General features: G+C 37.9%; 1 protein-coding gene across 13 annotated transcripts in view; it reads left to right on the top strand.

The window, feature by feature from the left end:
• The window catches only part of Etaa1 (Ewing tumor-associated antigen 1), a 49,587-nt gene that overhangs the window by 23,698 nt on the left and 13,662 nt on the right, over positions 1-12,227 (top strand). For 10 of the 13 annotated variants that reach the window (XR_261075.2, XR_001234234.1, XR_001234230.1 and 7 more), the window contains exon 7: positions 8,583-8,672. The exons of the other annotated variants lie outside the window; for them this stretch is intronic. The gene's annotated coding sequence lies outside the window, so the exon portion shown is untranslated. The remainder of the gene's footprint in view (positions 1-8,582; positions 8,673-12,227) is intronic. 13 annotated transcript variants of the gene reach the window in all.

Below are 12,227 nucleotides of genomic sequence, written 5' to 3'. Positions count from 1 at the left end.
ATATTCTTGTATTATTCTTGTAATGTGCTGATGGGTTGTTCGCTAGTGTTTTGTTTGTGATTTTTTTTGGCGGTCAGATTGGTCACTTTTTTTGTGTGTGAAATTTATTTTACATATTAGTATCAGTGACATATCCACTTATAAAAAGTTTTTAAAAGACTTCCTTTTACTATATTTTAGAATAGTTTAAGTAGTATGAAGCTATTCCTTTTAATTCTGAAACCCTTCGAGCCTGGTATTTTTAATGAATAGCTATTTATTTATTTATTTATTTATTTATTTTTGTCTGAGACAGTCTCACTATGCAGTTCAGGCTGGCCTTGAACTCACTTTGTAGCCCAGGCTGGCCTCAAACTCGCAACAATCCTCCATCCTCCTATCTCAGCCTCCAAGAGCTGTGATTACAGGCATGCACCACCACGCCCAGCATGAATAGCCATTTAACACTTTTTTTTCCTATCGTAGTCAGTGTTCAGATTTTCTCTCTCAAGTAATTTTAGGTAAATTCGTGAAAAAATAATTATCTTGAGCAAAATCTTAACAATGTATTGTGAGATTATAAAATATGGAGAATTATACCACAAAGTATAAAAGGAAGGAAATGAAAATATACTTTCTAATTTTATTACAGTGTACTAAGCAATACACAACTATTTAGGTTAAATAGTTGTTAAGGATATCTCTTGAAAGGCCTAGGTGGGGAGTTTAAAATGATAAACCTAAGAAGCCGGTAGTGGAGATAGGTTAACATCATTAAAATAGTGTATTCAGTTAGTCCAAAATGAAGGCAGGTAAAGAAAAACATTTGATGACAAAAATAAAGTATGATTAGCAGAATTATTTCTTACCTAGCTTTATGAAGTCTCCTTATTTCTTTTATGCTCTGCCAAAGGTGAAGCAGTTTGTGTACTTTCTGTCCTTACAGGAAGCTGTGATTTCTAAAAGTTCACTGGGTCACCTTGTGACTTCATCTCTGATTGGTTCAAAAATAGTTATTTATTTTTATATGACCAGCCTGTACTTCATTTTTAGGATAGGAGAAACATTGTGATTTTCTATATCCTAAAGACAAAAAGCATCCTTTTTCAATAGTTTCTGATTTTTTAATAGGAATCTATATTACTTGGTGTACAAATAACTACTGTATTTTCATTTTGAATTTTAGCTGTTGTTTTCCTAAGTGGAGCTTCTTTGTTTTATCTATGTTCCATTGTAGCCTGGATCCAATCTTACTGGATATTAAAATTGTGAGCTTTATTTGTATTTGTCTTGCAAATTTTTCCCTACCTGTTTTCCCCTGTGAACCATTTTGTTTCCAGTGTATCTTTTTTGTACTGTAGACATAGGTTTCACTATCTCTTAGTGAATGAATTATTTGTATTTGTTATTATTATATTGTCATAAAGCTGGGACTGTACACATTTTAACTTTAGGCCAAAGTTTCTCCATACATAATGAACCGTAATCTAACCTGAATGCAAAAAGACTGTAACCTACTCTTGAAATAGCTGAGTCTCAGCCAACCACAAGCCACGAACTGTTCAAGCCATATTCAAATGAAACAGGAGAGAGCTCTAACCAGTCTAGCTGTTTCTGTACCTTCCTTCAGTTTTCTTTTTTGGCTGTAAATAAATATAATTTGATCATGTGGTAGGATGAAGCATTCTGAACCATTTTCATCCCAGACCGCTGCCCAGTTTGAAAACTGCAAGTAAAACCAATGAAGATGTGCAAAATTGGATTTGTGGTAATTGCAAGTTTTTAAACATTATGATGAAAGTATTTGGCCTACTCAATGAACAGGGTCTGGGGAGGTCCCACAGATAGGAGATGGGGACCAAAATTTATTCCACACATGCTGCAGGTTGTAGGCTTGTTGAGTTCTTTCATAGAGAAAGAATTTACAAGACACATCTGTGAATGCATAAAGAGTTTTATTAGGCAGATGTTATAGTTTGTATCTCAGTGTCCCCCAAAGCCTCATGCACTCATAGGCAGGACTTTTGAAGGGTGATTGAATCACAGAAACAGTATACTGTACTATTCAACACTATTATAATCTTTCTGTAATTTGCATTATTTCATCTATTACTCAGAAACATCAGTGACAAACAGAATTTCTAGTTTGCCTTTTAGAGTGTTAATGTTACTTTTGTTGGTTCATTTTAACAATCAAGTACTTTTTGTTTGTGAGCCTGATCTAATTATGCTGAACATAGAGAAAGATTCCAGAAATACGCTTCAGTGCAAATATGCTGAGTAAACCTTAGTTCTATCTTACTTTCTTTTAGTGCCTATAATGCAAATATTATAAAATGTGGATTAGGGGCCAGGCTTGAGCAATAATCCCAGCACTCTGGAAGGCTGAGGCAGGAGGATTGTGAATTCTAGCACAGCTGGGGCAACATCAAAAATGAAAGAAAATAAAACAAAAGCCTGGGCATGTAATTCAGTGCAAAGGCTCTGGATTCAATCCCCAGCACCACACACACACACACATGCATGCACACACAAATACTGATTAGGTCTGGCGTAGGTACTTAAAAACTGCAAAGGACTTGCTCCTCATTTGAAACCTAAACTTTAGCCTCTGCCTTGAAAGAGTTAATGTTTTCAAGTGGTTCTTCTACCCCCAGACACATCTTATTCTAAAGAGGTAAATGAGCTCAAGACTTATTTCTTCAAATTAAGGGATGGGAATTAAGAGTGGTGAAAGAACGAACACCATTAAATAAGCAATTCAAAACAGCTGATTTTTCTAACCAGGCAGTAAAGTATCTTTTCTGCTTATGACGTCTCAAACCACAGAAGCTCTCTCTTTGAAAAGGTCTTTCCTATCAGAATGGCCCTTTTTACTCTATCTTTTTCAGTATTATGGCTTGTGGTGGTGGAGGGTGGACCTGGAGCTTTTGGAAGCAGACCTGGTGGAGAATTTTTAAACCTCAGGGCCAATGTAAAAGACAGGAAGAGATTTAAGAACTTCAAGTGAAATTTTGACACTTCTCCTGACATAGCCTAAATGGCTGGATTGAAAGCAGTCTTCAAGCTATTAATTTCAATTCTGTCTACTGGAAATAATATCAGGAACTGCAATTATAGACATTTCAGTTGATTGTTATGCCTTTTGGGCAACTGTTTATTAGTTATATGCGGTAATTTAATTTTTCTGCTAGATGACATGATAATTGCACATTTTGGAAATTGCATATTTCTATTTCTGACAGGGTACCAGAAAAACTACATGTGAATAAAACTATATTCACTAATGGGCTTGTGTATATTTAATCAATGTCCCAATTCTTTCAATTAAGAGAAATATACAAAAGATACAAACTTGTATTTAGTGGTATTTAAGCATAGTAAACAAAAACCACAATTCAAAATATAGGTCTCTTAAAATAGAGGCAGGAAATATTCCAAGTCAGTGACTGTGGACTGGAATCACCTGGGAATCATTTAAATGAATACAGCGTCCATCTGGAGAACCTCACCTGGGCAACAGTATTTTTTAAAAGCTTACCAAATAATTTTAATGGCTATCCAGTGTACAGTATCACTGCGCAAGGCTATTCTTAAGCATGTTCGTCGAAAATACTTCTTAAACTAAGCATAATATCATTTAAAACCAGATAGGCATAACAAATGTTTATTTCATAATGAAAGTGAGTCAGATGTTATACTAAATCAGCTTTCACTGCACTGGGAAGGGTTATTTACAGTGAAATAAATTTTTAAAACTTTAAAAATGGCATAATTAAGAACTGTGGTAAGGAATTTGTTCTAGCATTGTTCGGAAGGAAACCGTGAAGGAGTAATGAATAAAGCAACCGGGTGGGGCTGAGACTCAGTCCGGGCTTCGAAGTGTGGAGCTGTAGGAGCCAGCCTCTGAGATGAGTCCCAGTAAACCCACCGCTTGGCATTCACATTCTTGTGGTTTTCATTGCTACTCTCTCCCTCTTAGCCGTCTCTCCCTCTCATTAATAACTCTAGGGGGAGCCACTTGTGGAGCTACTTAGGCAGTTTGTACAGAAACTCTTGTGATGAGGAATGGAGGCTTTGGCCAGTATCCAATAACCATGGGAGGGTGCTTGTAAATGGATTCTTGAACACCATTCAGGACTTGAGAGGTCTGTAGCGTCAACTCATAGCTTGCCTGTCACTTCACGAGAGACTCGGCCAGAACAATTCAGGCCAAGAATCCGTAGTAGGCAAGGCACTGGGAAGAGAAAAATGAGTAAAGACACAAAGCGGGCCTCAAACTCTACAGTGCAGTATTCTGATTAGAAATACTGTTATGTTGGCTAAGAAGTGCGTGGGGTAAGGAAGATGACACAGATTGAGGATACTTAAAAATGTACTAAACAGTGTTAGACTAAGGAACTATTGGGCGTTTATTTTATTCTTTTAAAAGTTTAAAAACTGGTTTCTTTCAAAACAATAATTCAAATAGAGAATAGAAAAATATGTTTAAATTGTCTCAACTCCTTGGAAAGAGTTTATGAGGCGAAATTTATCAGCCACTTGTGCACACTGACACCAACAGAATTGATACCAAAGACCAATGATAGTGTTATGGGCAGCTGAGGTAGACAGAAACATTGTAGGCAGTCAGACAGGGCCAGGCCTGAGAAGGAGCCAGTATTGAGGACAAGATACCTTGCAAATGGAGATGTACTTGCTGCGGGCCAGACCTCAAGACAAAAGACTAAACAAATGCACGCACATACCTCCCTAGGGGTGGACATCCAGGACTGATACTCTTTAAGTAGGTAGCAATCACCTTGAAGAGTCGCTGACACAGCCCCTTATAGGAAAAGCCCCTGTTCTGTATTCACGCTTGCTTGCTTTGTGACTTCTTTCCCCATTTGATCCCAATTTAATAAATTTTACCTGAACAACTCTTATAGCCTGATCGTATTGTTATAGGCAGCTGAGTTAGATAGAAATACTGTAGGCAAGGGGCTGGGGATTTAGCTCAGCGGCAAAAAGCGCTTGCCTGGCAAGCCCAAGGTCGTGAGTTCGGTTCCTGGTACCGGAGAAAAACCAAGAACCCCCCCCCCCAAAAAAAAAAAAAGAAAGAAATACTATAGGCAGTCAGACAGGGTCAGGCCCTCCAAGGAGCCAACATGAAAGATACCTATTTGCTGCGGGCCAGACCTCAAGACAAAGGACTAAACAAATGCACCCACCTACCTCCCTAGGGATGGACATCCGGGATTGATACTCTAAATAGGTAGTGATCACCTTGAAGAGTCATTGACCCAAACCCCTACAGGAAAAGCCTCTGTTCTGTATTCATGCCCACTTGCTATGTGACTCGCTTCCCCACTTGATCCCAATTTAATCAGTTTTACCTAAACAATTCTTATGGGCCGACCGTAGTCTTGTCCGTTTTCCCCTACCTTGGACCCGCCTCACCTCGTGGTTTTGCTCTATAAAAGCCCTAGAAAAGACAGTGTCCTAGGGTAACTCACTCCGGGCCCCCCTTCTGTCCCCTCTCTTGGACAGAAGCTTTCTTTCCCTCAATAAATATATTCTGCCCTTAACCTCCGCTGTTCCTAAAATTCATTCTTCAATTTTGGAGAACAGAAACTCCTCCCAGATATCATTCAGGTTGGGAGTTTTTATTTTCCTGTATCAATATTTTCATCCCACCTCGTGCCCACCTTGTGATTTCTCATTTTTCCCTTTCCTTGGACCTGCCTCACCTCGTGATTTTCTATAAAAGTCTCTAGAAAAGCCAGAGTCTTGGGCAACCCACTCGGGCTCCCCTTCTGTCCCTCTTTTGGACAGAAACTTTCTTTCCCTCAATCAATATATTCTACTCTTAACCTCCGTTGTTCCTAAAATTCATTCTTCGATTTTAGAGAACACGAACTTGTTCCAGATACCTTTCAGGTTGGGAGTTTCTGTTTTCCTATATCAGTAGCCCACTCTCTAAAACCATCTACACATGTATTAGAGAGAAACCAAAATCTGTGTACTAGGAGCAGGAAAGAACTTTATGAATGAAAATTTACCTGGTTTAAGTACGAGCTCATAGCTTTCTTTAAGCTGTCGGAATGCTTTCCTCAGGAATTTTGCCTTAGGCAAATGTCTGCTTTTAGAATAAATCAGATCAAACTCAATTTTATCATTGTTTTGCTTTTGGTTTGTTGTTTATCTTGCAAGTTAAAATCAACAGTTGGGTCTAGGGTGAAGATGAAGGAAACTGTGCTTATCCTGCAGTTTCCAAGAAGCACCCTTGGGGAATAATTAACTTGCTATTTTTCCATAGTTCTTCAGAAAAGCAGATAAAGATTATTTTCATTCTAAAATATAAGAAAAATTTGAGTTTTTTCTTTTTAACTGAACATTGTAATATCACCAAACAGCACTACTACTACATCTTTCCTCTTGGCATTGTTTTCTCTCTCTCTCTCTCTCTCTCTCTCTCTCTCTCTGTCTGTGTGTCTTTCTCCCTGTTTCTTTCTGTCTCTCTCTGTCTCCCTCTCCTCTATAGCATGTATACAAACACAACATAAGTAGTGCTGTATAATTATGATCATTCGGTATCCACAATTTTGGATCACATGTCTACCTCCACTTGGATTCATTAATTTCATTCATTCAACAAATGTCCATTAAGCAATATAAACATTTTTTCTTCTAATTTTTACTTCAAATACACAACCTTTTCATGGCTATGTAAAACCCTATATAGAAGAGTTAACATAATTTATTCAATCAGTGTTCTGTTGTTGAACATTTAGTATCCTATTTATTTTTGGTTGGTGAAGGTTTTTTCTTTTAATACTTAGTTTCTTTTCTTGTAAAAGTAATATACCAAATTATGACTAAAAACTATATAAAGGGGTTTATACAAAAAATTTCATTCCTGTCTGAGACCTCCAATTTCCCAGTCTTTCTTCCTCTTATTATCTGTTTCATATCTCCTTTTTTAGACTCAGTCTGTATATATACAAACTTCCTCTTTTCTGTACAAATTGAAATATGCCATATACAATGTTTTGAATAGTCTAAACTTTTCATTTTTATCTTTACAATATGGAGATAATCTCTTATCAGTAGATATAGCTGTATGTGGTTTTTTTTATCATTTGCTTAATCAGTTTTCTATCAACATACACCTAAGTTATTTATGAATTTTTTGCTGTTTCTCTGTTCTTGCTTTTAATGGGGATGTTTCTAGTTTTCTAACATTATGCAAGAATCCCGGCTTTTGGCCTTAGATAGAAAACCTTTTAAGGAAGTATCCATTATTATGTTAATGAATTTTACATACCAAGATTGGCCATGGCATATTTTAGTATCTTTGGAAATATTTTGTATGTGCATTTCCCTCTTTGATTTCTTAATCAGTGGAGGAAAATTACTAAATTTCACAGAATAAAGTAATCCTGTTATAGGCAGCTAAGTTAGATAGAAATATTATAGGCAGTCAGACAGGCCCACGCCTTTGGAGGAGCCAATATGGAAGACATGATACATTGCAAATAGAGATCTACTTGCTTCTGTGGGTCAGACCTCAAAACAAAAGATTAAACAAACACACCCACATACCTCCCTAGGGATGGACATCCAGGATTGATATTCTAAATAGGTAGCAATCACCTTGAAGAGTCACTGTCCCAACCCCTTAGAGGAAAAGCCCCTGTTCTGTATTTACGCCCACTTGCTATGTGACTTACTTCCCCATTTGATCCCAATTTAATCAATTTTACCTGAGCAGTTCTTATTGGCTGACCATAGTTTTGTCCCACCTCATGCCGACCTTGTGAGTTCGCATTTTTCCCCCACCTTGGGTCCACCTCACCTCGTGGTTTCGCTCTATTAAAATCCTTGGAAAAGATGGGTTCCCTGGGCAACCCACTCAGGCCCCCCTGCTGTCCCTCTCTCAGACAGGAGCTTTCTTGCCCTCAATAAACATGTTCTGCTCTTAACCTCTGTTGTTCCTAAAATTCATTCTTCAATTTTAGAGAACACACTCATCCCAGATATTGTTCAGGTTGGGGTTTCTTTCCCCTATATCAATCCCAAGGATGAATTTAAGTGATACTGAAGTTCACTCTTCTATATGATGCGTATTCTTTATTTCATCTTAAATGAATCTTTTATCATTTTAAGTACTTTGTAAATATTATTTTATTGACTACATAATTTTCCACCACGTACTTTTTCTTAATTATTGTTGAGAGTTGATCTTATTTGCATTTTACGCTACTCTGAGTACCATGAAATAGATTAAAAATCTATTAAATATTTTTATTCTTTAAGTATTTTTTAAAATATTTAAATATTTTTTCTCTATCTCTTTCTAAACAATTTTTTAATGGAAGTAACATAACTTGAGGGCAAGTTTCACTCTTCTAGCCTTTATTGTTTTGAACACTGAGTTTACATAACTTGACACCTGTCTCACTGGAGTGGAAAACCTAGCTTACACCTCTGCATATTTAAAGAGTTTCTGGGACTTCTTACAGTTACATCGTGGTAGGTTTTGTGTTTTGCTGAATTTTGATCTCATTTATTTCTGACCTCAGTGGCAACTCCCTTCTCTTTGTTTTGTTGACCTAACACAGATCAGAACCTGCTTTTCAATTCTGCAGAACATAATCCAAACAAGGGATTAACAGGGCATTTATGTATGATGGACTTTTCCTGTTGACTTGGTAAGTCTTTATTTTATTTTTATTTTTTTTTTTGCTTTTTGAGACAGGGTCTCGCTATGCATTTCAGGCTAGCTTTCAGCTCATTTTGTAGCCCAGGCTGGTCTTGCACTCACAGTGATCCTGCTGCCTCAGCCTCTCAAGTGCTGGGATTACAGGTGTGTGCCACGATGCCCTGTGGAATTTGGTAAGTCTTTATAATGAGCTGCAGCACAACAGGTGACATTACTGTTACATGTGCCTGTTAATAAGGTCCTTCAGCTACTTGTGCTTCTGGGACTCTTTCACTGTGATACTTTTCCTCCACTGTAATCTTCCTCCTTCTCCTTTCATCTGTGAACTTCTTCAGCCTCTATCTAGCATGTTTTAGAGTGCAGAGCAGTTCAGAGCTCTCTTTATTTATTCTTATCTCAAAACTAGCCATGTCATAAGTGATGGCTTTGTCTCCTCACTGTAATTCCTGCTGAGTTGCTATGGCACTGCCCACTGGAGGTCATGTGCTACGGCACTGAGCCAGTATGGCACTGGCTGCTAGAGGCCATGTTCTAAGCCCCACCCTTCTTCCTCTGAGGCAAAGTAGTACTTCTTACTTCCCTTTTTGTAATATCCTGTTTCCTTTTCCCATGCTTCTGCCCAATCCCGGTCTGCCATATCAGGTGGTCCACCCCCTAAACCCTGCCTCCAGCCTGGACCTATTTAACCTTTGACCCTAGGCCAGGTCTTCAGAAGCTCCACCTCCCTCTTTTCCTACTGTGGTCTTCTCTGTGCCCACAATAAAGGCATTTTATTCTGTTTTCCTTCTCTCTGTGCTGGAAAAACCTATCAATAAATATCATCTTGTCACAACAGAAATGACCCTTCAGAGGTTGTTTCTTTGTTTTTGTTAATTGAAAATTCTCTCCTAAGAGTAACTGACCTGCTGGATTTTAACTTATTTCCCTTTCCCTATTCCACCCCTCTCTAGGAGTTTTGATCATTATAGAACATATTCATCCTTAAAGAGGATGAATCAGATAATGCAGTACTAGTTCTTGTGTGGCATTCCCCTCCTGTACTTCTTAAGCCTTCTCATAATGTTGTAATTATCTGCTTTTTTATTACATTGTTATGATTCTAACATGATGTATCTGTCAGCAGCATTGCTTCATCATCCCTGAATGCCAAAGTTTTCTCTGATTGGAAAAATGGGAGAATTAATTGATCAATGTCTTTCAGCTCCTCTCCCTCCAGTGTTTTAATTTAATTCCTCCTATATTCTTGCCCTTTGTACCTGCTGCCTTTTGATTTCCTGAGAGGGTGGACATAGTGTAAAAATTATTCCATCTTTCTTTTGGACACTAAACTAACCTATTTAGTTTAGAGTTCTCCTAAACAGTGTGCAATCAGTTAGGATATTTGTCCCCCTTTGCCGTATAAACACACCAGCAAAGCATCCCTATATGGATTTTTCTGGACTTTTCAGGACAGTCTCTGGTTGAACTATGTCCTGTTCTCTTTCTGTGCAAGAGATGAAACTTCTAGATGAGATAAAGGGATTCTTGTTCTTATGTTGTGCATGCTGTATCATGACATTAAATTGAGCACAGAACAGTGAACTCTCTACAAAAATTTAACAGTTCAGTGTTCAGAACCTAGCCACATGGGTATAATCTCAGCACACCGAAGGCTAAGGCAGGAGGCTCACTGCAAGTCTGAGGTCAGCCTGGGCTACAAAGTGAGTTCAAGACCAGCCTGAACTGTGTAGTGAGACCGTGTCTCAAAAAGACACAAACTGAAAAAGTTTAATAAAAAGTTTATTTAACTGAAATAGTTAAATAAATAAATAATGTTCAGAGTGTAAATGTTGATTTGTCTTACAGTGCCTACACAATCAGTACAGGCAAAAGTCCTTTTAAATAGCATTTTGGATTAGGCTTTCCTCCCCTTACAGCTAGCTGACATCATGGTTGTCATCATCACCATCATCGTCATCATCATCTCACCAGTCTGCTCTTCTCCCTGCTACAGTGCCCTCTTTCCACTTCTGCCTTCCTGAAGCCCAGTGCACAAAAAAGGCAGCACAGAACTCTGTGAGGGGACAAGGGTAGAAAGGGTCTGAGGACCTGCCAGGTTGTAAGAATGAAGTTAGAGGCAGATGCTCTCCCGAGTGACTATGGAAAAAAGAGGGTCATGAGCCAAGAAGGTTTGAAGAAACAGAAGAGCCATCTAATCAAGTAGAAGTGATAGCATATTTATAACATGTTCTGATTCAGGTCAGCAGTGTTCTCCCAAGCCTACTAGCAGAGGGAAGAAACTCTACCCAAAGCACTCATTTTGGAAATCCATTGATTAACAGCAGCGAAATGATCATCAGATTCAACTTGAGGACAAATGAGAAGCTAGGAATAAGATCCTTGGCAGTTCAAATGTGGAGTGATAGATCCCTGAGATGGTATTATTTGCTGTCTCACTAAGGTGACTCTGGGTTTTCAGTAGTTGCTTTAGCTATTTTTTCTTAAAATTTATTTTAAAACTAAAAGAAGGAAAACATACTAACAAACATCCATTTACAAAATAGCATAAGAACAATACAAGCAATAATGAATTACAGACAACATGGTAGGCAATTAACAATGGTTGTTGTATTATGTATTGATATCTTCAAAGTGGTTTCTCAGGAAAATAAACAGAGACATGCAAGATTGATCAAATAACTAATCATTAACTGTTCCTTTCAGTAAAGCAATAGAAGTCAGTAGTACAACTATGTTAGCTGTCCTGTATATACATACATACATAATTTCCCCTTCTTTCTTTTCTCTTTTCCCTCATCACAGTTGCTCTTTACTTTTGAGCAGTTTTCTTCCATTTCACAATGTCTGTCATACCTCCGAACTTTTATTCACTCTTTCAGGTTCTTACACTAGTGAGACAATACGTTGCTTGCACATGCAGGTCTGATTTATTTCACTTATGAGTATGGTCTGTAGCTGTGACCATTTACCTGCAAAGGCCTCAAGTTTATCTTTCTTTATAGCTGAGTAATATTCCATTATATAAAAGTACCACCATTTTTTTATCCATTCCTCAGTGGATGGACGTTTGTGTTGCTTCCACAATTTAGCAATTACAAATTGCGCTGCTATGAACATGGGTGCACATATATTGCTGTGATATGATGTTTTCAGATCTTCAGGGAAAATACCCAGAAAGGAAATAGCTGGGTTGAATGGGACCTCTAGACCTAGTTTGCTGAGGAATCTCCAAAATGATTGCTTTAAGCTCTATTATCACAACTTTCATACAAGTCCCTGGAACTCGGAAAAATGAACCTCACTGAGCCTTACTTTCCTCCCTGTAAAATAGAGATAATTTTTTTACCTACCCCCTATGGGGATGTCGAGATGAATAATGAGATAATAATATATGTAAAGCACAGACTTAGTACACAGTAAGCTCTGGATAAATGCTCACCATTACTGCAACACATACAGGTGCTTAAATGAGGTCTAATTACTACGGTTTTCTCAGATGTTCAAGCAAAAGACCTGGAAGGCATCCATAGTCCTCACCTTGCAC

This window comes from Chinchilla lanigera, unplaced genomic scaffold, assembly GCF_000276665.1.
Source record: "Chinchilla lanigera isolate Chin_1 unplaced genomic scaffold, ChiLan1.0 scaffold00023, whole genome shotgun sequence".
In the NCBI taxonomy this organism is placed as follows: Eukaryota; Metazoa; Chordata; class Mammalia; order Rodentia; family Chinchillidae; genus Chinchilla; species Chinchilla lanigera.
This window is presented reverse-complemented; position numbering and strand designations above follow the sequence as displayed.